This window comes from Trichosurus vulpecula, chromosome 2 (assembly GCF_011100635.1).
Source record: "Trichosurus vulpecula isolate mTriVul1 chromosome 2, mTriVul1.pri, whole genome shotgun sequence".
Classification (NCBI taxonomy): Eukaryota; Metazoa; Chordata; class Mammalia; order Diprotodontia; family Phalangeridae; genus Trichosurus; species Trichosurus vulpecula.
The window spans coordinates 306,986,906-307,006,952 of NC_050574.1; the positions used below are offsets into that span (position 1 = coordinate 306,986,906).

Sequence of the window (20,047 nt, forward strand, 5' to 3'; positions counted from 1 at the left end):
TCAGATGAGATTCTAAGAACATAATCTGTATAAAAGTTCTTTGAAAAGTACAAAAATATTATAATTATAGTTAGCTTCATTATATAATCTTTAGGCTGTAAACAGTAAAAAAAAAATCAATTAACACTTATTAAGCACCTACTTACTATATGCCAGGAACTGTGCTACGTACTGGGGATGGAAAGAAAAGCAAAAACATTGGTCTCTGCCCTAAAGGAATTTACATGATACAGGTGGAAAGAGTATAGAAAGAGCCAGGTATTAATAATGATAATTATATATATATATATATATTTAGTATGTTGGATTTGATACCATCAAATCAGAGAATTTTTCTGGGACCTAGCCATGTGTGACCATGGATAACTCTTTTAACCCTGTTTCCCTCAGTTTCCTCATCTGTAAAATGAGCTGAAGAATGAATTGGCAAACCACTCCAGTATCTTTGGCAAAAAAGCCCCAAATGGAGTCGCAGAGTTAGACATGAGTGAAGTAAACAATGAAGAAATTACACATGCACACAGGTGTATATAAATATATGTGTGTATATATGTATGTGTATACATACACGCATATGTGAGATATTGATCCGTATGAAATATTTACCTGGTACTAAGATGATTCTAAAGTGTGACACAATATTTAGATTATACTTTAGATAATAAAGCATGTTAAGTCAGAGCAGGATGGACAATAGCAAAAAGTAGCCTTTCTTCTTGTTAATATTTTGTTGGAATTTATTTAAATATGTTTGATTCTTTTTCCCATTGTGAATTATTTTACATATACCATGATTATCATCACCATTATAGAAAATTTAGCACCTCTAGAAAATGGTCATAATGGACAAAAGGAACTGTATTCTGTTATACCAACAGTCAGATTGAGAGGCTAAAATGTAAAGGAGATCACAGAATCCAAAGATGTAAAGGGCTTTCATGGGCCATGCAAACAATTCCTTTTGCTTATGAAAAGATTGCACTAAAATTCACTAGATTTTCCTCCTCTTAGCTCTCAGATGTTGAGAGATAGTGACAAAACAGTACCAAGGATAAAGCTAGGGGAGGGAGAAATTCAGGAGTAGTCCTTTCTGGTCAGAGCATTATAATCATTAGTTCATTCTTTACCTGAGTCCTAATAGCTAAATAGTCAAAAAAGCCACCAGCATTGATTCCTGAAACTTTTTGTATTCTCCTATACTACACCAACTTCTTGCTCTCGCTGATTTATATATGCCCTTGCTCTATATGTGAATATGACACTCTATATATGTCTTCCAAAGAATTTCCACTTTCTCCTTAGGAAACCTTTCACTAGATCTTTTAATATTCCTTCAGTACCATTGCTGTGTCAGGTCTGCCTTTTCCTCATATATTATGCTTTATTCTCATTACGTAATGGGCCCATATCTTTTTCTAGTCATACTTTGCCTTGAAAATGTCATTTATTCCATTTCTTGTCTGAAACAATCATTAGTAAAATATCCCTCATCTCATTTAATCCCATTATGAGCTTCTGAGAGGCAATGTAGCAAAATAAGAGATGGAATTGGGTGGATGTCAGGAAGACCTAGGTGGCAATTCTTTAACACTGTTGAAAATACCGTATAATTTTCAAATTGGAATCTATCTGGCTCTTTTTCTATAGTTCAGTTCTGGGTCCAGATCATTGCCTCTGTAGTTCCTTTCCAAGAAATATGAGCTCATGGACTAACACAAAGAGCTGTTCATAGAAACTGTATGCCGTGATCTATGAACTATGCATTTTTTCATTAATTTATTTGTTCTATGTATGTTGTTAGGTCAATCTCCTTTGAATGGCCATGGATCTCCTTGAACAATCATTATAATATTTGAAATATGAAAAATACATTATGCCATTCACAAACAGGAACACATGAAGACTTCAAGTGGAGTCTTCAGGGGATATCTGCTTTGACGGTCATGAACCACCCTGATGAGTAGACATTTCTATCTAAACTACATTACTTGATATTAAAAATTATTGACTCACTGTAGAAATGACTCTAAGGATTCTAATGCAATTTTAACACATGCATGGGAGATATGTAATAGATAGTACATATATCAAAAGTACATACAAAGTAAATTTTGATCTAACAAGTCTTTTTTACTTTATGTAAACAATAAATAAGGACAATATTCATTTACTTTTCCCTCTCAATTATAAAATATTTCCTTTATATTTTTCACATTTTAGTCAAGGATACATAGTATTCTAATGGACCCTTCTCATAAATAATTTATAATTAGAAAGTAGGCTTACATAGTTACAGATGTCCTCTCAATGACTTTAAAGTAATACCACCAGTTATTCTCTCTGTTTTTTATAGTATTTTCTCTTCCTTTTAGATACCTGGAAAATTACTGCCTGAGAATCTTCAGGGTTGTGTTACCTGTAATTTATTGATTCTGTTTACTTTTTCATATCAAACTGTTCTGATTTCCATCTTACTAAGTGATATTTCAATTTACATTCTAGTGTAACACAAATTCCTTGAGAAAGGACTGTTTCAATTTTGTCTTTGTATCCCTGGTATTTGTAACAAAAGAGATGCTCAATAAATGCTTGATGAATTAAATCAAATATGCATATCAGTTACTTTGATCTTAGAACAAAATTCAATGGCACTGCTATCATAAGTTATAAGCATGAATCATCATAGAAACAATAGCAAACTTGTTCTACCTTGCATCTATCTTTCTTGCCAGATTCATCTACAAATACTATTAGGATTCTATGGTTTAGTGAGGTCTCATGCCAAGCTTTATGAAAGCTAATTTTCCTTTCCTGTGGTTTTTGACATTTTATGAGGTAATACTGCTCAAAACTTTTCAACCATCCTCCTTCATATTTTCCAAATGATATTTTGGTGTAAATTGGTATTCTACTTGGCTTCTACATTTCTTTCTTTGACAAGATCAAGTGTGTCATTCCTATGGAAGTTTCTAAGACCTTTTGGTTTCTCAATTGTGGATAGTGTCTTATGGTTATAAACTTTGACAAGAAATAATGATAATTAGAGTTAGTGTTTTTTTTTATTTGCCTTAAAATAATTGAAACCAACTTGGTCAACTCTTTTATTTGCCTTTCTAAGTAGTGATATATGTGATTATGGATGTGGCACAGTTCCTCCAGTAGTATATCATTATATAAACCTTTGATCTGTGGATAAAATCTTAGATGTATTCCATCAGAAGTTAAATTAATGTTTATAGATGATCTAAAAACTGTAATTCTTAGTACCCTCTGTTCTTCTTCCTTCTATCTTGCTTCTATTGCTGAGGGAGTAGCATAAAATTGCAGCAACACTATTCTGTGTATTTCTCTTCTTCATGGGCCTTGATAACAAACAATCTACAGAAATAAATATAGGTATCTATTGATACCATCAAATCAGAGAATTTTTCCAGGGCCTAAAATTTCATCAACTCCAAATCTGCATTTTTCAGGCCAATATTTAAAACCAAGTATCTGGAGAGCTTCAAACCTCCAAAGTATATCTTCCCAGGGAAAAATGAATAATCATTTATATAGTATATACTATATGCCAGATGGGCAGCTGGGTGGTACAGTAGATAGAGCACCAGGTCTGAGTCAAGAAGACCCGAGTTCAAATCTGATCTCAGACACTTGTTCTACCTTGCATCTATCTTTCTTGCCAGATTCATCTACAAATACTATTAGGATGCTATGGTTTAGTGAGGTCTCACACCAAGCTTTATGAAAGCTAATTTTTACATTTTACACATTTTACAGTTGAGGAAACTAAGGCAGAGTGTGGTGAAATGACTTGCGCAGTCACACAGTTAGTAAATGTCTAAGGAAGGATTTGACCTCCTGTCTTCCTGACTATTGGCCTGACTATTGGCTCTCTATTCACTGTACCTTTTATCTGCTCCATAAGAAGTCAGATCATAGACATGATATTCAAAATTTCAAGAGAAATGCATTAAGCCAAAGGATTTTTAACCGTGTGTGTGTGTGTGTGTGTGTGTGTGTGTGTGTGTGTGTGTGTGTGTGTGATAAAATCCTTTGACAATCCAGTGAAATCTAGGGATTGTTTCTTAGAATTAAACTCATGAAATAAAATACATTAGATTGCAAAGGACAGAAATTATGTTGAAATGCAGATATCAAAACATTATAAGCAACAACAGCAACATAAGGTTGTAGATTTCAAGTAAAGAATCCTTTCTTTAGGATATTCTGGTCCTACGCATCCCAAAGGATGGAGATAATATCTTGGAAAAATTGATGGTGAAAAACTTGAAAAATGAGGTTATTTTTAATAGAATTTTATATGAAAATCATTATTTTGGGATACGAGTACCAGCTGTGCACTATTCCAAATGAGCCACATACTTCCCCATCCTTATATTATCATACTTATCAAAATGAGATAATAATAAATTCTAATAATTTTACTTTGTATTTTCATCATGATTTCTATAGCAATAAAGTGCTTTTGCATCTCTTCTTTTATTGCAGTCCACATTAACACTGTGAGCTAGTAGGTAAAGTCATCATCTTATTGTTGAGTAACCTGAAGTGCCAAGGAGTTGACTGACAGGCCATACTGCTAGTTGGCACAAAAACATGGAGGATTAGAGTTCAGGATGATTCTCAGCCCTGACCCAACATCATGGGATGCTTCTATTCCATCTGGGTTTATGCCTCATGAATGATTGTGCTTTAAGCATTCTTTTTTTAATGCAATTTATTTATTTAACTTATTTGGTTTTCAGCACTGATTTTCACAACAGTTTGGATTACAAATTTTCTCCCCATTTCTGCCCTCCCCCCCCACTCCAAGATGGCGTATATTCTGGTTGCCCTGTTCCCCAGTCAGCCCTCCCCTCTATCACCCCCCTCCCCTCTCATCCCCTTTTCCCTTCCTTTCTTGTAGGGCAAGATAAATTTCTACGCCCCATTGCCTGTGTATCTTATTTTTTAGTTGCATACAAAAAGTTTTTTTGTTTTTGAACATCTGATTTTAAAACTTTGAGTTCCAAATTCCCTTCCCTCTTCCTTCCCACCCACCCTCCCTAAGAAGTTGAGCAATTCAACCTAGGCCACACCTGTATTATTATGTATAACCCTTCCACAATATTCATGTTGTGAAAGGCTAACTACATTTCGCTCCTTCCCAACCCATCCCGCTTTATTGAATTTTCTTCCTTGACCCTGTCCCCTTTCCAAAGTGTTTGTTTTGATTACCTCCACCCCCATCTGCCCTCCACTCCATCATCCCCCTGCCTTTTATTTTTTTTTTATCTTCCTCCCTCTTCTTTCCTGTGGGGTAAGATACCCAACTGAGTATGTATGGTATTCCCCCTCAGGCCAAATCTGATGAGAGCAAGGTTCACTCATTCCCCCCTCACCTGCCCACTCCCCTCCTCTCCTAGAACTGCTTCCTCTTACCACCTTTATGGGAGATAATCCACCCCATTCTATCTCTCCCTATCTCCCTCTCTCAGTAAGTTACTCTCTCATCCCTTAATTTCATTTTATTTCTTTTAGCTATCCTCCCTTCATCCTCAACTCACCCTGTGTCTGCTCTCTCTCTTTTACATATATATATATACACATACATACACATACATACATATACACATAGATACATGCATACATACACATTCACTTATATATATACATAAACATATATATATGCATATATATATATGCATATTCCCTTCAACTACCCTAATACTGAGGTCTCATGAATCATACTCATCATCTTTCCATGTAGGAATGTAAACAAAACAGTTCAACTTTAGTAAGTCCCTTGCAATTTCCGTTTCTTGATTACCTTTAAGCATTCTTAAACCAGACCATACTGACCTCCTTTATTCCTTACCTCCTCCACTACTGCCAAACCTCCTCTCCCCACACCCTTAGGAAGAACAAAGCAATTTCCTCTGTCATACTACCGTAATTCACAGAAGGTAACTTTCAACTTTAGGCTGTTACCTACTTTTCACAATTTTACATTATTACTTTCAGGAGCTAACACAAGCTCATATATCTTATCATCAAGGTTAATTTTTCTTACAATTGTTTTCTCAGTAGGAACAATTGACAAATGAGAAAGCTACCTTAGTCTTGTTTATAATCTCAAATACTTTTAATTAGTTTTAGCACTAGAAACTTGCTTCACACAATGCCAGACTGCTACTCTTCAGCCCAAAATATCTTCAGCCTCTTTACACTCTTCCAAGCCCATTAAGACACAAAGTGAAAATTGGTACATCCTTTATGGTAAAAACATCAGTGTGTACCAATAAACACCCTCAATCATTCAACAGACATTTATTAAATTTTAATGTATCACAGACCTGGTTCTAACAGTTGGGTGTATAAAGCAAAAGCAAAAAAAAAATCCCTGTTAAGGTGACCTCATTCTAATGTGAGGGACAGTATGTATTCATCAGTATATACAAGATAGAAACAGTAGATGGAAGGGACCATAGAGAATATGGCACTAACAGTTGGTGGTGGTGTGATAATGAGGCAACCACAAAAGGCTTCCTGTAGGTGGTGGTACTCGACCTTACTCTTAAAGTGAGCAATAGATTCTAAGATCTGAATACTGAGAGGAACAGTCATTTGGTACAAAGGCAACAAGATGTTGGATGGAATATCTCATGTGAGAAACATCAAGAATATCTAATAAGATCATTGAGTACAAATGGAGAGCATAAGATAACAGGAACGTAGGGAGGCTCAATCGTATATTTGTTCTTGAAGGAAATAGGGATTGGAATCTATTGAGTAGTGTTGTGATGTTATTAGATCTAGGCCTTAGGAAAAGTATTTTGCTATTTGTGTAGAAAATGAAAGGGATTAGGAAAAGACCAGTCAGGGAGACAAGTTAGAAGGCTTTTGAAGTAACTTGGAGGGCAGGGAATGAGGACCCAAACTGGAGTGGTAGTTGTATGAGTTTAGGAAAAGAGAACTGCACAAGAAACACTGCAAGAGAAAAAAAATGCTTGATTTGACAACTGATCAGACATGGAGTGAATGAATGGCAGGAGTTGAGGATTACTTTGAGTTTGTAAAGCTGGGTAATTAGAATGAATGCACTCAATAGTAATAGGGAAAGAAATTCTTAAGAAGAAACATTATTTTGAGAAAAGTTAATTCTGTTTGTTATATATTAATTTGAGATGTATACAGAATATCCAGTTCAAAATTACCAACAGGAAGTTTGTGGTACAGATTTGGAACTCAGTAGAGAGATTAGGATTAGATAAATAGATCTGGAATTCATCAACATAGGGATGACACTTGATCCCATGGGACCTGAGAAAATCATTAAGGAAGAGAGCATGTGGAGAAAACAGGTTTCAGACCAGAGCCTTAGGGATACCTACAGTAAGTATGACAGGATAAAGATTCAAGAAAAGGGATTGAGAAAGAATGGTCAGCTGAATAGGAGAGCCAATAAAGAACAGTCACCAAAAGAAAGAGAAAAAGAAAAAAAAGACAGGAAAGTATATCCAAAAGGAGAAGTTAGTCAACTGTATTAAATGCTGCAGAGAGGTCAAGAAGGATACAGTTCAAGATGAGGGTATTAGACTTGGCAGTTAAGCAATCATCAGTAACTTCACAGGAAACAAGTTCAGTTGAATTCTGAGGTTGGAAGCCAGAATGCAGAAGGTTTAACAGTAAGAACAGAGAAAGTGGAAGCAATAGTTGTAGGTAAATTTGTCATGTGCCAACTTACACACACATACACACACACACAGAAAAGCGAAGAGAGAAAAGAAACTTAACCCCTGTACACAAAGTAGCAATATAAACCCTCTGGGCTCCTAAAGTCTTTCCAACATATGTTAAACAAACAGGTCCAGTAGTGAATACAATTTCAGCATGATGAGGACCAACTTATTGTCTAAGATTCAATAGACTACCCTTTCCCAGAAGGTCTTAAATTGTGAGACCAATATATGATCCCCTGAATGGTATTATGTATTTGAGGGGAAAAGGGCAAGTTGTCTTGGTGAAATATATGTCCCTCATACACCTGCCAATAATATCTAAAATTCTGCCATAAGAGATTCAACAGTTCAGATTTAGGCATTGTTCTCCATTAAAATCTGAATATCCGTGAGAAGGCATAAACATTAAATTACATATGGCAGCAACCAGTATTTCACCCATGAAGTCTTTTACAGTGACACTATTATCTTTGCTGTTTTTTTTTATTTTTTATTAATTAATCAATTTATTTTTAGTTTTCAGCATTCACTTCCACAAGATTTTGAGTTCCAAATTTTGTCCCCATATTCCCCTCCCCCACCCCAATACAGCATGCATTCTTATTACTCCTTCCTCTAATCTGTCCTCCCTTCTATCACCCTCCCCCTTCTCTTATTCCCTTTCCCTTCTATTTTCCTGAAGGGCAAGATAGATTTTTATACCCCATTGCCTGTGTATCTTATTTCCTAGTTGCATGTAAAAACAATTTTTAACATTCATTTTTAAAACTTTGAATTCCAAATTCTCTCCCTTTCTCCTTCTCCACCCATGCTCATTGAGAAGGCAAGCAATTCAATATAGGTTATACGTATGCAGTCATGCAAAACACATCCATAATGGTCATGTTGTGAAAGACTATATTTCCCTCCATCCTATGCCCCCATTTATTCTAGTCTTTCCTTTGACATTGTACCTCCTCAATGGTATTTGCTTCTGATTACCCCCTCCCCCTAATCTGCCCTCCCTTCTATAACCCCCCCTTATTGCTTTCCTCCTTACTTTTCTGTAGGGTAAGATAGATTTCTATGCCAAATTGTATGTGTATGTTATTTTCTCATTAAGCTAAATCTGATGAGAGTGAGGTTCACTAATTCCCTATCACCTCCCCCCTCTTCCCCTCCACTGTAAAAGCTTTTTCTTGCCCCTTCTATGTGAGATAATTTACCCCATTCTACCTGTCCCTTCCTCCTTCTCCTAGCACATTCCTCTCTCATCCCTTAATTTTATTATTTAGATACCATCCCTTCATATTCAACTCACCTCGTGCCCTCTGTGTACACACACAGACACAGACACACACACACACACACGCACAAACATACACATGCATATACATGCACACATATTCCCGCCAACTATACTAATACTGAGAAAGGTCTTATGAACTATAAATATCATCTTCCCATGTAGGAATGTAAACAATTCAATTTTAATAAGGCCCTTATGATTTCTCTTTCCTGATTATCTTTTCATGCTTTTCTTGAGTCTTGTATTTGAAAGTCAAATTTTCTATTAGATCTGGTCTTTTCATCAAGAATTCTTGAGAGTCCTCTATTTCATTGACCCTCCATATTCCTCTGAAGGCTTATACTCAGTTTTGCTGGGTAGTAATCCTAGCTTCTTTGCCCTCTGGAATATCATATACCAAGCCCTCTGATCCCTTACTGTAGAAGCTGCTAAATATTAGGTTATCCTGATTCTGTTTCCACAATATTTGAATCGTTTCTTTCTGGCTGCTTGCAATATTTTCCCCTTTATCTGGAAACTCTGAAATTTGAGTATAATATTTTTAAGATTTTCCTTTTGTGATCTCTTTCATGAGGTGATTGGTGGATTCTTTCAATTTCTATTTTGTCCTCTGGTTCCAGAATATCAGGGCAGTTTTCCTTTATAATTTCTTGAAAGATGATATCTAGGCCTTTTTTTCTGATCATGAATTTCAGGTAATCCAATAATTTTTAAAAGATTTCTCCCATAACTGTTTTCTAGGTCAGTTGTTTTTCCAATAACATACTTCATATTGTCTTCTACTTTTTTCATTCTTTGGTTTCGTTTTATAATTTCTTTCTTTCTCATAAAACCATTAGCTTCCATTTGCTCCAATCTAATTTTTAAGGAATTATTTCTTCAGTGGTCTTTTGGACCTCCTTTTCCATTTGGCCAATTCTGCTTTTTTAGGCATTCTTCTCCTCATTGGCCTTTAGGAACTATTTTGCCCTTTGGCCTAGTCTGTCTTTTTAAATTTGATTTCTTTTGGTTCTTTTTTAAAAATTTATTTTAGTTTTCAGCATTCATTTCCACAAGATTTTGAGTTCCAAATTTTCTCCACATCTCTAACTCCCCCCACCCCAAGATAGCATGTATTCTGATTTCCCTTTTCCCCAGTCTGCCACCCTTTCTATCACCCCATTTCCCCCCTTTATCCCCTTCCCCTTTCCTTTCTTATAGGGCCAGATAGATTTATATACCCCATTGCCTGTATATCTTATTTCCCAGTTGCATATAAAATCATTTTTTTAACATTCGTTTTTAGAACTTTGTGTTCCAAATTCTCTCCCTTCTTTCCTCCCCACCCACCCTCCTTGAGATCACAAAAAATTCAATATAGGTTATACATGAATTGTTATGCAAAACACTTCCATAATAGTCATGTTGTGAAAGACTAACTATATTTCTCTCCATCCTATCCTGTCCCCTTTTATTCAGTTTTCTCCTTTGACCCTGATCGTTGTCAAAATAGATAATATAAACAGACCAAATCACAATTTAGTTACCAGAGAAGAACCAATGAGTCTGGGTTAGCAAAGCCAGGGTGCAGTTACAACTGCTCGATCAGAGTCTCAACACTCTTTCCATGAGTGAGGCCCAAAGGCAAAACACCAATCTCTGAGTTTATATACCCTGTTCAGAGTCAAAAGGCATCACAACATGCGACTCAAACTCACATGACCTAAAAGCTTCTGGAGTCACAAACATGCAACACAAACCCATGTAAACTAGTCTCTCCCTTGAGGTAAGCAGGTCATCAAAGACTCCTTATTTAATAAAAACCAAACAAACAAAAAAAAAAACCAAAGGCCAGACTCATCAAGGGCACTTAATTAATAAGCGCTCCAAAAGAGAAAACAGTAAAACAAAGCCCCACCTTAGTTACTATAACACTCTTTCTCACAATATTCTTCTCTCACACCTTGATTTTAATTTTCAGATATCATTCCTTCATATTCAACTCCCCTTCTACCCTCTGTCTATATGTATGTATCTTCCCTTCAACTACCCTAATACTGAGAAAAGTCTCATGAGTTACAAATATCATCTTTCCGTGTAGGAATGTAAACAAAACAGTTCAACTTTAGTAAGTCCCTCATGATTTTTCTTTCCTGTTTACCTTTTCAAACTTCTCTTGATTCTTGTATTTGAAAGTCAAATTTTCTAATCAGCTCTGTTCTTTTCATCAAGAATATTTGAAAGTCTTCTATTTCATTGAAAATCCATATTTTGCCCCCAGTTTTGCTGGGTAGGTGATTCTTGGTTTTAATCCTAGCTCTTTTGACTTCTGCAATATCATATTCTAATCCCTGTGATCCTTAAGTATAGAAGCTGCTAGATCTTATGTTATCCTGATTGTGTTAACACAATACTTGAATTGTTTCTTTCTGGCTGCTTGCCATATTTTCTTCTTGACCTGGGAACTCTGGAATTTGGAGTTTTCTTTTTGGGATCTTTTTCAGGAGATGATTGGGGGATTCTTTCCATTTCTATTTCCTCCTCTGGTTCTATAATATCAGGGGAGTTTTCCTTGATAATTTCTTGAAAGATAATGTCTAGGCTCTTTTTTTGTTCATGGATTTTAGGTAGTCCAATAATTTTTAAATTATCTCTCCTGGATCTATTGTCCAGGTCAGTGGTTTTTCTAATGAGATCTTTCATACTGTCTTCTCTTTTTTGATTTTTGTTCTGTTATATAATTTCTTCATTTCTCATAAAGTATTAGCTTCCATTTGCTCCATTATAATTTTTAAGGCATTATTTTCTTCAGTGATATTTTGGACCACCTTTCCATTTGGCTAATTCTGCTTTTTGAGGCAGTATTCTCGTTGGCTTTTTGGACCTCTTTTGCCATTTGCGGTAGTCTATCTTTAAGGTGTTATTTCCTTCAGTATTTTTTGGGGTCTCCCTTAGCAAGCTATTGACCTGTTTTTCATGATTTTCTTGCATCACTCCCATTTCTCTTCCCAATTTTTCCTTCACTTGTTTTACTTGATTTTCTAAATCTTTTTTTGAGCTCTTCCATGACCTGAGACCAATTCACATTTTTCTTGGAGGCTTTTGATATAGGATCTTCAACTTTGTTGTCTTCTTCTGGCTGTATGTAACTACCAGGAGGACTTCCTCTCCATAGCCACTGCAAGGTCTGCCACATCAGCACTCCTCCTCACCCCAGGACCGCCAACTAGGACTGCGATCCAGATCCAAGTGGGCCTGGATCTCTGGAAGGAGCCACTGCTGCTATGCCTACTGCCACCTCTGCTGCAGCCACCTCCACTGCCCTGGGGGGGAGGGCCGGACCATGTCCTTTTCTCACCCAGGTCCAACAGTTTTCCCACTGACCTGCTAAATTGACATTGCATTGAGAAGTCTGGAAACTGCCACAGCTCAGTGATTCAGGGCCCTGATACCTGCTCTGCCTGGGTTGTTCCAGCCTCGTCTGTCCTGGCCAGACCTGTGGTGGGCCATGGTCTGCTCCCAGTATGGTACAATAGACCCCTCCCAGCTACATGCAGGCTGTCTTGGGCTAGAGACTTGTTTCACTCTGTCATTTCATGGATTCTGTACATCTAGAATTTGTTTAGAGTTGGTTTTTACAGTTGTTTGGAGGGATTTGGGGGAGAGGTCAAGGAAGTCCTTGCTTTCATGCTGCCATCTTGACTCCACCCACACAGTCCACTTTTTTAAAGTATCATTTTCTCCACCATTTTTAGGTCTCCTTTAGCAAACTGTTGACTTGTTTTTTTCATGGTTTTCTTGCATCATTATCATTTCACTTCCCAATTCTTCCTCTACTTCTCTTATTTGATTTTCAAAACTCTTTTTGAGCTCTTCCATGGCCTGATACCAGTTCAAATTTTTTCTTGGATGCTTTGGATGTAGGGCTTTGCTGCCTTCTTCTGAGTTTATGTTTTGATCTTATCACCAAATAAGATTTTATAGTCTGAGCTTTTTTTCCTGTTGTTTTCTTATTTTCCCAACTTATTACTTGACTTTATAACTCCTTGTTAAAGTAGGAATCTACTTCCAGTGTGGAGGGTTATTCTCCCAAGATGTTTTGTGCCGCTGTTTCCAGAGATGCTTCTAGGGACCTGTAAATTTTCAGTTTTTCCAGGGTGGCATGATCAAAGGAGAGGTGTTTACTCCTTTCCTGGCCTGTGCTCTTGTCTGTGAGGGACCACAAGCACTCTTTTCTGCCTTGGAACTGTGAGGAGTATTCCCTTTCCACAAGTTCTGTCACACCAGTGCTTCTCCTCTCCCCAGGATGGCCACCCAGTACTGAGACCCAGATCCAAGCACAGACAAAGCAAAAGAATACTGCCTCAGTGCCAGAAAAGAGATCCCTGCAATCCCCCTCTGATCAGCTACTTGAACACCCACTGTCTATGGGCCTAGAGCTCTGGGAGCAGCTATCCCTGCAGCTCCCACTGCCCCAAGGCTAGGCCCATACTGTGCTCCTCTCTCACCCAGGTCCACCAGGCCTTTCCTACCAACCTTCTAAGTTGTTTTGTGCATTTGTGGGTTGAGAAGTCTGGAACCTACCATCGCTGCCAATGATTCAGTCCCCTGAGGCCTGCTCTAGGTTTGCTGGGGCCCAGTCTGTGCTGGCACATTTTGCACTGGACTGGGCCCTCTGCCAGCCAATGCAACAGACCTTTCCTTTTGATCTTCCAGATTGTCTTGGGACAGAATTTGTTTCACTCTGTCATTTTGTGAGTTTTGCTTCTCTAGAATTTGTTTAGAATCATTTTTATAGGTATTTAGGGGTGTTGGGGGAGAGCTCAAGCAAGTTCCCTGCTTTTACTTTTGCATCTTGGCACTAGTTCTTAATAATTTGTTCCTTCTTTGATCTCCCATTGATTCTTCTTGGGATTGATCTTATTGGGAATGCATCTAGCTTATCCCCATTACAAATAATGCTTGTTTATGGTTTTAGGTAGATGCTATTTATAATTTTAAGGAAGGCTCCATTTATTCCTATGCTTTCCAGTGTTTTTAATAGGAATGGGTGTTGTATTTTGTCGAAGGCTTTTTCTGCATCTATTGAGATGATCATATGGTTTCTGCTAGTTTTGTTGTTCATATGATCAATTATGCTAATAGTTTTCCTAATATCAAACCAGCCTTGCATTCTGGAATAAATCCTACCTGGTCAAAGTGTATTATTCTGGTGATAGGTTGCTGCAATCTTTTTGTTAATATTTTATTTAAAATTTTTGCATCAATATTCATTAGGGAAATTGGTCTATAATTTTCTTTCTCTGTTTTGACTCTACATGGTTTGGGTATTAGTACCATACTTGTGTCACAAAACGAATTTGGTAGGACTCCTTCTTCACCTATTTTCCCAAATAGTCTACACAGTATTGGAATTAGTTGTTCTTTAAATATTTGATAGAATTGACATGTAAAACCATCTGGCCCTGGAGATTTTTTTCCTAGAGTGTTCATTGATGGCTTGCTCAATTTCTTTTTCTGAGATGGGGTTATTTAGACATTTTACTTCCTTTTCTGTTAACCTGGGCAATTTATGTTTTTGTAGATATTCATGCATATCTCTAAGGTTGTCGAATTTATTGGCATATAATTGGGCAAAATAATTTCTAATTATTGTTTTGATTTCGTATTCACTAGAGGTGAACACACCCTTTTCATTTTTGATACTGGTAATTTGATTTCTTTCTTTCTTTTTTTAAATCAAATTGACCAAAGGTTTATCAATTTTATTGGTTTTTTCATAAAACCAGCTCTTTGTTTTATTTATTAATTCAATAGTTTTCTTGATTTCAGTTTTATTAATCTCTCCTTTGATTTTTAGTATTTCTAATTTGTTATTTAATTGGGGGTTTTCAGTTTGTTCCTTTTCTAGCTTTTTCAGTTGTATGCCCAAATCATTGACCTCCTTTTTCCCTATTTTATTCATGTGAGCATTTAGAGATATAAAACTTCCCCTAAGAACTGCTTTTGCTGCATCCCATAAGTTTTGGTATGTTGTGTCATTATTGTCATTCCCTTGAATGAAGTTATTAATTATTTCTCTGATTTGTTCTTTGGCCCACTCATTCTTTAGAATTAGATCATTTAGTTTCCAATTAGTTTTTATCTTATTTTTCCATGGTTCTTTGTTACAAATAATTCTTATTGCGTCATGATCTGAAAAGTATGCTTTGATTACTTCTGCCTTTCTGCACTGGATTGTGAGGTTTTCATGCCCTGGTCCATGGTCAATTTTTGAGTATATGCCATGTACCGCTGAGAGGAAAGTATATTCTTTTTTATCCCCATTTAGTTTTCTCCAGAGGTCTATCACATCTGCCCTTTCTAAAATTCTGTTCACTTCCTTAACTTCTTTCTTACTTATTTTGAGGTTAGATTTATCAAGTTCAGAAAGGGTAAGGTTGAGGTCTCCCAATATTATAGTTTTGTTGTCTGTTTCTTTCTGCAACTCCCTTAACCTCTCCTCTAAGAATTTGCACGCCATACCACTTGGTGCATAAATCTTAAACAATGATATTGCTTCATTGTTTATGGTGCCTTTTAGCAGGATGTAATGTCCTTCCTTATCTCTTTTAATTAAATCTGTCTTTACTTTTGCTTTGTCTGAGATTAGGATTGCTACACCTGCTTTTTTTACTTTAGTTGAGGTACAATATACTTTATTCCAGCCTTTTACCTTTACCCAGTTTGTATCCCCCTGTTTCAAATGTGTTTCTTGTAAACAGCATATTGTAGGATTATGGTTTTTAATCCATTCTGCTATCTGCTTCCGTTTTATGGGAGAGTTCGTCCCATTCAGATTCACAGTTATGATTTTTATCTGTCTCTTTTTCTCCATCCTATTTCCCCCTGTTTATGCTTTTATTTCTCCCTTTCCCCTTCCACTCCTCAACAAGGTTTTGCTTTTGACTGCTGCCTTCCTCAGTTTACCCTCCCTCTTTATTCCCCTCCCTTGTCTTACCATTTCCCACTTGCTACTTCTCCTCTCCCTTCTGACCACCCCCCTCCATTTTTTCCCCCTTTCCCCTCCTACTTCCTGTAGGACAAGTTAGATTTCTGTACTTATCAGGGTATGTTATTCCATTCTTGAACCAGATCAGATGAAAGTAAAGCTCAAATACTGCTCTTCTCCCTTCCTTCTTTCCCTCTGCTAAAATGTGTTTTTGTGCCTTTTCATTTGGTGTAATTTACCCTTTTCTACTACTTCCTTACCTCCTCTCTCAAAGCCCTCCCTTTACATATCTTAATTATGTTTTTTATCCTTATATCAGTTATTTTACACAGACATTCATATTCTATATGTTTCCCTTTCAATTGTCAGAATAGCTGTACTATTCTCAAGATTGACATATATATGTATACATATAAAACAAACATAAGGTGATATAATTCCGTATAAAGATGCAAATAATTTGCCTTTATTGATTAATGAGGTTTGTGGGGGTTTTCTCCTCTGTTTACCTTTTTGTGTCTCTCTTGAGTTTTGTATTTGGAAATCAAATTTTCCATTGAGTTTTGTCCTTTTCATCAGGAAAGTCTGGAATTCCCTTATTTCATTGAATGTCCATCTCCTTCCCTGAAAAAAAATTTGCTTAATTTTTCTGGGTAGTTGATCCTTGGTTGTAGTCCCAGCTCCTTTGCCCTTCAGAATATCATATTCCAGTTTCTCCTGTCTTTTAAAGTAGAAGCTGAAAGATCCTGCGTGATCCTGACTGTAGTTCCACGATATTTGAATTGTTTCTTTTTGGCTGTTTGCAGTATTTTCTCTTTCATTTTGTAATTCTGATATTTGGCTATAATATTTCTTGGAGTTTTCAGTTTGGGATCTCTTTCAGGGGGTAATCGGTGAATTCTTTCAATGACTATTTTGCCCTCTGGTTCTAGGACCTCCGGGCAGTTGTCTTTGATAATTTCTTCGAAGATACTGTCAAGGCTCTTTTATTCATTGTGGATTTCCGGTAGATCAATAACTCTTAAATTGTCTCTCCTGGATCTATTTTCCAGGTTAGTTGTTTTCCCAATCAGATATTTCACATTTTTTCTATTTTTTCATTCTTTACATTTTGTTTTACTGCTTCTTGATGCCTTACAGAGTCATTAGCTTCCGCTTGCTCAACTCTAATTTTTAATGAGTTACTGTCTTCATTTTACTTTTGAGTCTCCTTTTCCAATTGGTTGATTTTACCTCTCAGGGTGTCACTCTCTCTATTCAGATTCTGAATCTCCATAGCCATTTTGCCAGTCTTATTCTTTAGGGACTTGATTTCATTAGTAGATTTTTTTTCCATTTTTTCTTTTAGCTCCCTAATTTGGTTTTTAAAATCCTCCTTTACATCTTCCAGTAATGCTTTTTGGGCTGGAGACCAGTTCACATTACCTTTTGAGGTATCAGATGTGGATGTAGTGTCATTGTTATCCTCTTCCAAATTGGTATTTTGATCCTGCCTGTCTCCATAAAAAGAATCAATGGTCCTTGGTTTTTTTGTGTTCTTCATGTTGGTTAGCCTTTTCCTGGCTTTACAATAAATATATGCTTTTGGGGCTCAGGGCTCTCTGTTCCAGCTTTCTTATTCTGGGGATTGTGAGTCTTGTTGTTGGCTTTGTGAATTATAGCCTTCAGTTTCCTGAGGTGTGGGGGAGGGGGTCTGGCTGCTCAAAATCTCCTCTTCCCCTGGGGTTGTTCTCCAGCACTGTTGCTCTTCAGCAATGGTGTCAGCTCTTTGTTGTTTGAGCTGGGTGTCTGGCACTTCCCCTGGGGGAGCAAGAGTACGTCTGGGATCTTGGTGTTGACCCCTGCTGGCTCTGCCCCTCTGGGACTCAGGTACTCCCACTACTCGGCCACTAAAGCCCCACTTCTGTCTCCTCTATTCCAGCAGTTTTTTTTTCCCCTGAGGAATTCTCTGGGTGGGGAGGGGAGGGATTAGAGTCATTTACCTGGCCATTATGTCTCCTGGAAGTTGAAGAAGCATTTCATACCTTTGGGCTGCAAGCCTCAGGAGTTCGAATCTCATGGTTGGTGGCCTTGCGCTGCCTCTCATCACTTCCACAGAGTGCCATCCTGTGTTGGGAAGCCTGGGGATCTCCACTGGTTTTGGGCGCCCAGCTTTCTCCCAGCCTGTCTCCCATGTGGGTTTCCCGGACAGCCGCTTCCGCTTTGGTCCGGTCTGGAGTAGCTCCGCTCACAGAGAGCTCTTCTAGCCCACAGATTCATTCCTTTGTCCTTTCAGATTCTCCTGGCAGGGAAATTTGCCCCACTCAGACTTCTCGTGGTTTCTAACTCTCTCAAATCTGCTCAAATTCACTTTTTTATAGGAATCTGACAGAACTTGTGAGAGAGCTCCGGTAAGATGATGTTTTCATGTGGCCATCTTGGCTCCGCCCCCAAGGATGTCCCCTCTGCATCTTGTCAACAATGCTTTGGTACATGGTATTACTACAAGACAATATGATATTGCCAAATAGATCTTTACAGATGTCAACATCATACTTCATGATTGAGTTTAAGGTAGTTTCATGGATTCCACAGGATTCCATACTGAAGAAAAATGGTTGGAAGGGAGCTTCTGGGTACCAGAACATATTGTTGCCAATGGTGATAATTGACAATCAGGGAGCTCTTTTCCAGAGAAGAGATTGATGCAGAAATGGCCATCACCTGCTCAAAGTCTGTGGCTGGCTACATAACACAGGTTCACTTTGATGTCACACACAATCTCTGTCTCAGGAGTGGTAGTAAAATTATATCCTCCCTCAGAATCTTCATGAGGCAGTCTGTCAGATTACAGTCAGCCAAATCCAAATAGAGAATAATAGGGGGAAGGCTATAACTTCAGAGATGGGCAAAATGTAGGTCATACCATCACCAGAGTCCCTCACAATACCAGTGGTTTGACCTGTGCCATACAGGGATAGCACAGCCTGGATGAAAAAGTACATGGCGGGAATATTGAAAGTCTCAGTCATAATCTGTGTCATCGTTTTTCTGTTGTCCTTGGGGTTCAGGGAGTTTCTGTGAGTAACTTCAGGGGCCACATGGAGCTCATTATAGAAAGTATGATGCCAACCAAATCTTCTCCATGTCCACCAGTTGGTGACAATACCATGTTTAATGGGGCACTTCAGGTTCAGGATACCTCTCTTGTTCTGGGCCTTATCCCACATATAGTTGTCTTTCTGACCCATAACCCCCACCACACTGATGTCTGGGGTGCCCAACAGTGGAAGATCATCATCTCCTGAAAAGACAGCTTTGCACATTCTGAAGCCATTGTCAATAAAGAGGGTAGCAATATCATCATTCATGGTGAACTTTGAAACAGCAAGTTTAAAGCCTTAAGAGAGAGCGGAGGTGGTTCTGCACCTGGAGGCAAGTGCATACTGAGTAGATGAGCTTACAGCTCTTTCCTATTGATTCTACAATCAATACCAGTCATGACTATTCACTATTTTTATTGTTATCATTTGCTCGTAAATAAGCCTGCAAGTTTCTCGAGAACAAGAAATATTTATTCTATCTCTCTTTCCCCAAAGTCCTAGGAACTTAGTCAGAATTTGATAACATCTTATTGGTTGATCAAATCATACCATGGCTTGGATCAGTTTATCAAAATATTTCTGCCTTGCTTAGAACCAATTTTGAATGAGGGAAAATGTGTGGATTTTCTTAGGAGACAGCAAATGTATGGATTTTCTTTGGGGACAGCAAAGATACTTAAGATAAATGGGAAAAAAAGAGTGGAAAGCATTTATTAAGCAATATCTATATGCCAATTACTGTGCAGAAGAATCTAAGGAGATTTATCAAGAAGGATAGGACTCTAGAAAGAGGAAGCAGAAAGCCTACTGAAGAAGAAATCCACCTTCTTCAGTTACTTTTTTTTTTTGCTAGCCAGTACTGCATCCCCCAGTCTCTCTACCTCAATATGCAAAGCTCTTTCACAAAAGCAATAAAAACTTTAATTTTCTAGCCCTTCCAGGTCAGCAGGGCTTTCAGACT

The 20,047-nt window shown here is 37.5% G+C and overlaps 1 pseudogene; it reads right to left on the reverse strand.

The window, feature by feature from the left end:
• Window positions 1–90: 90 nt before the first annotated feature.
• LOC118837069 lies at window positions 91–19,353 on the reverse strand (annotated as a pseudogene).
• Window positions 19,354–20,047: the final 694 nt, after the last annotated feature.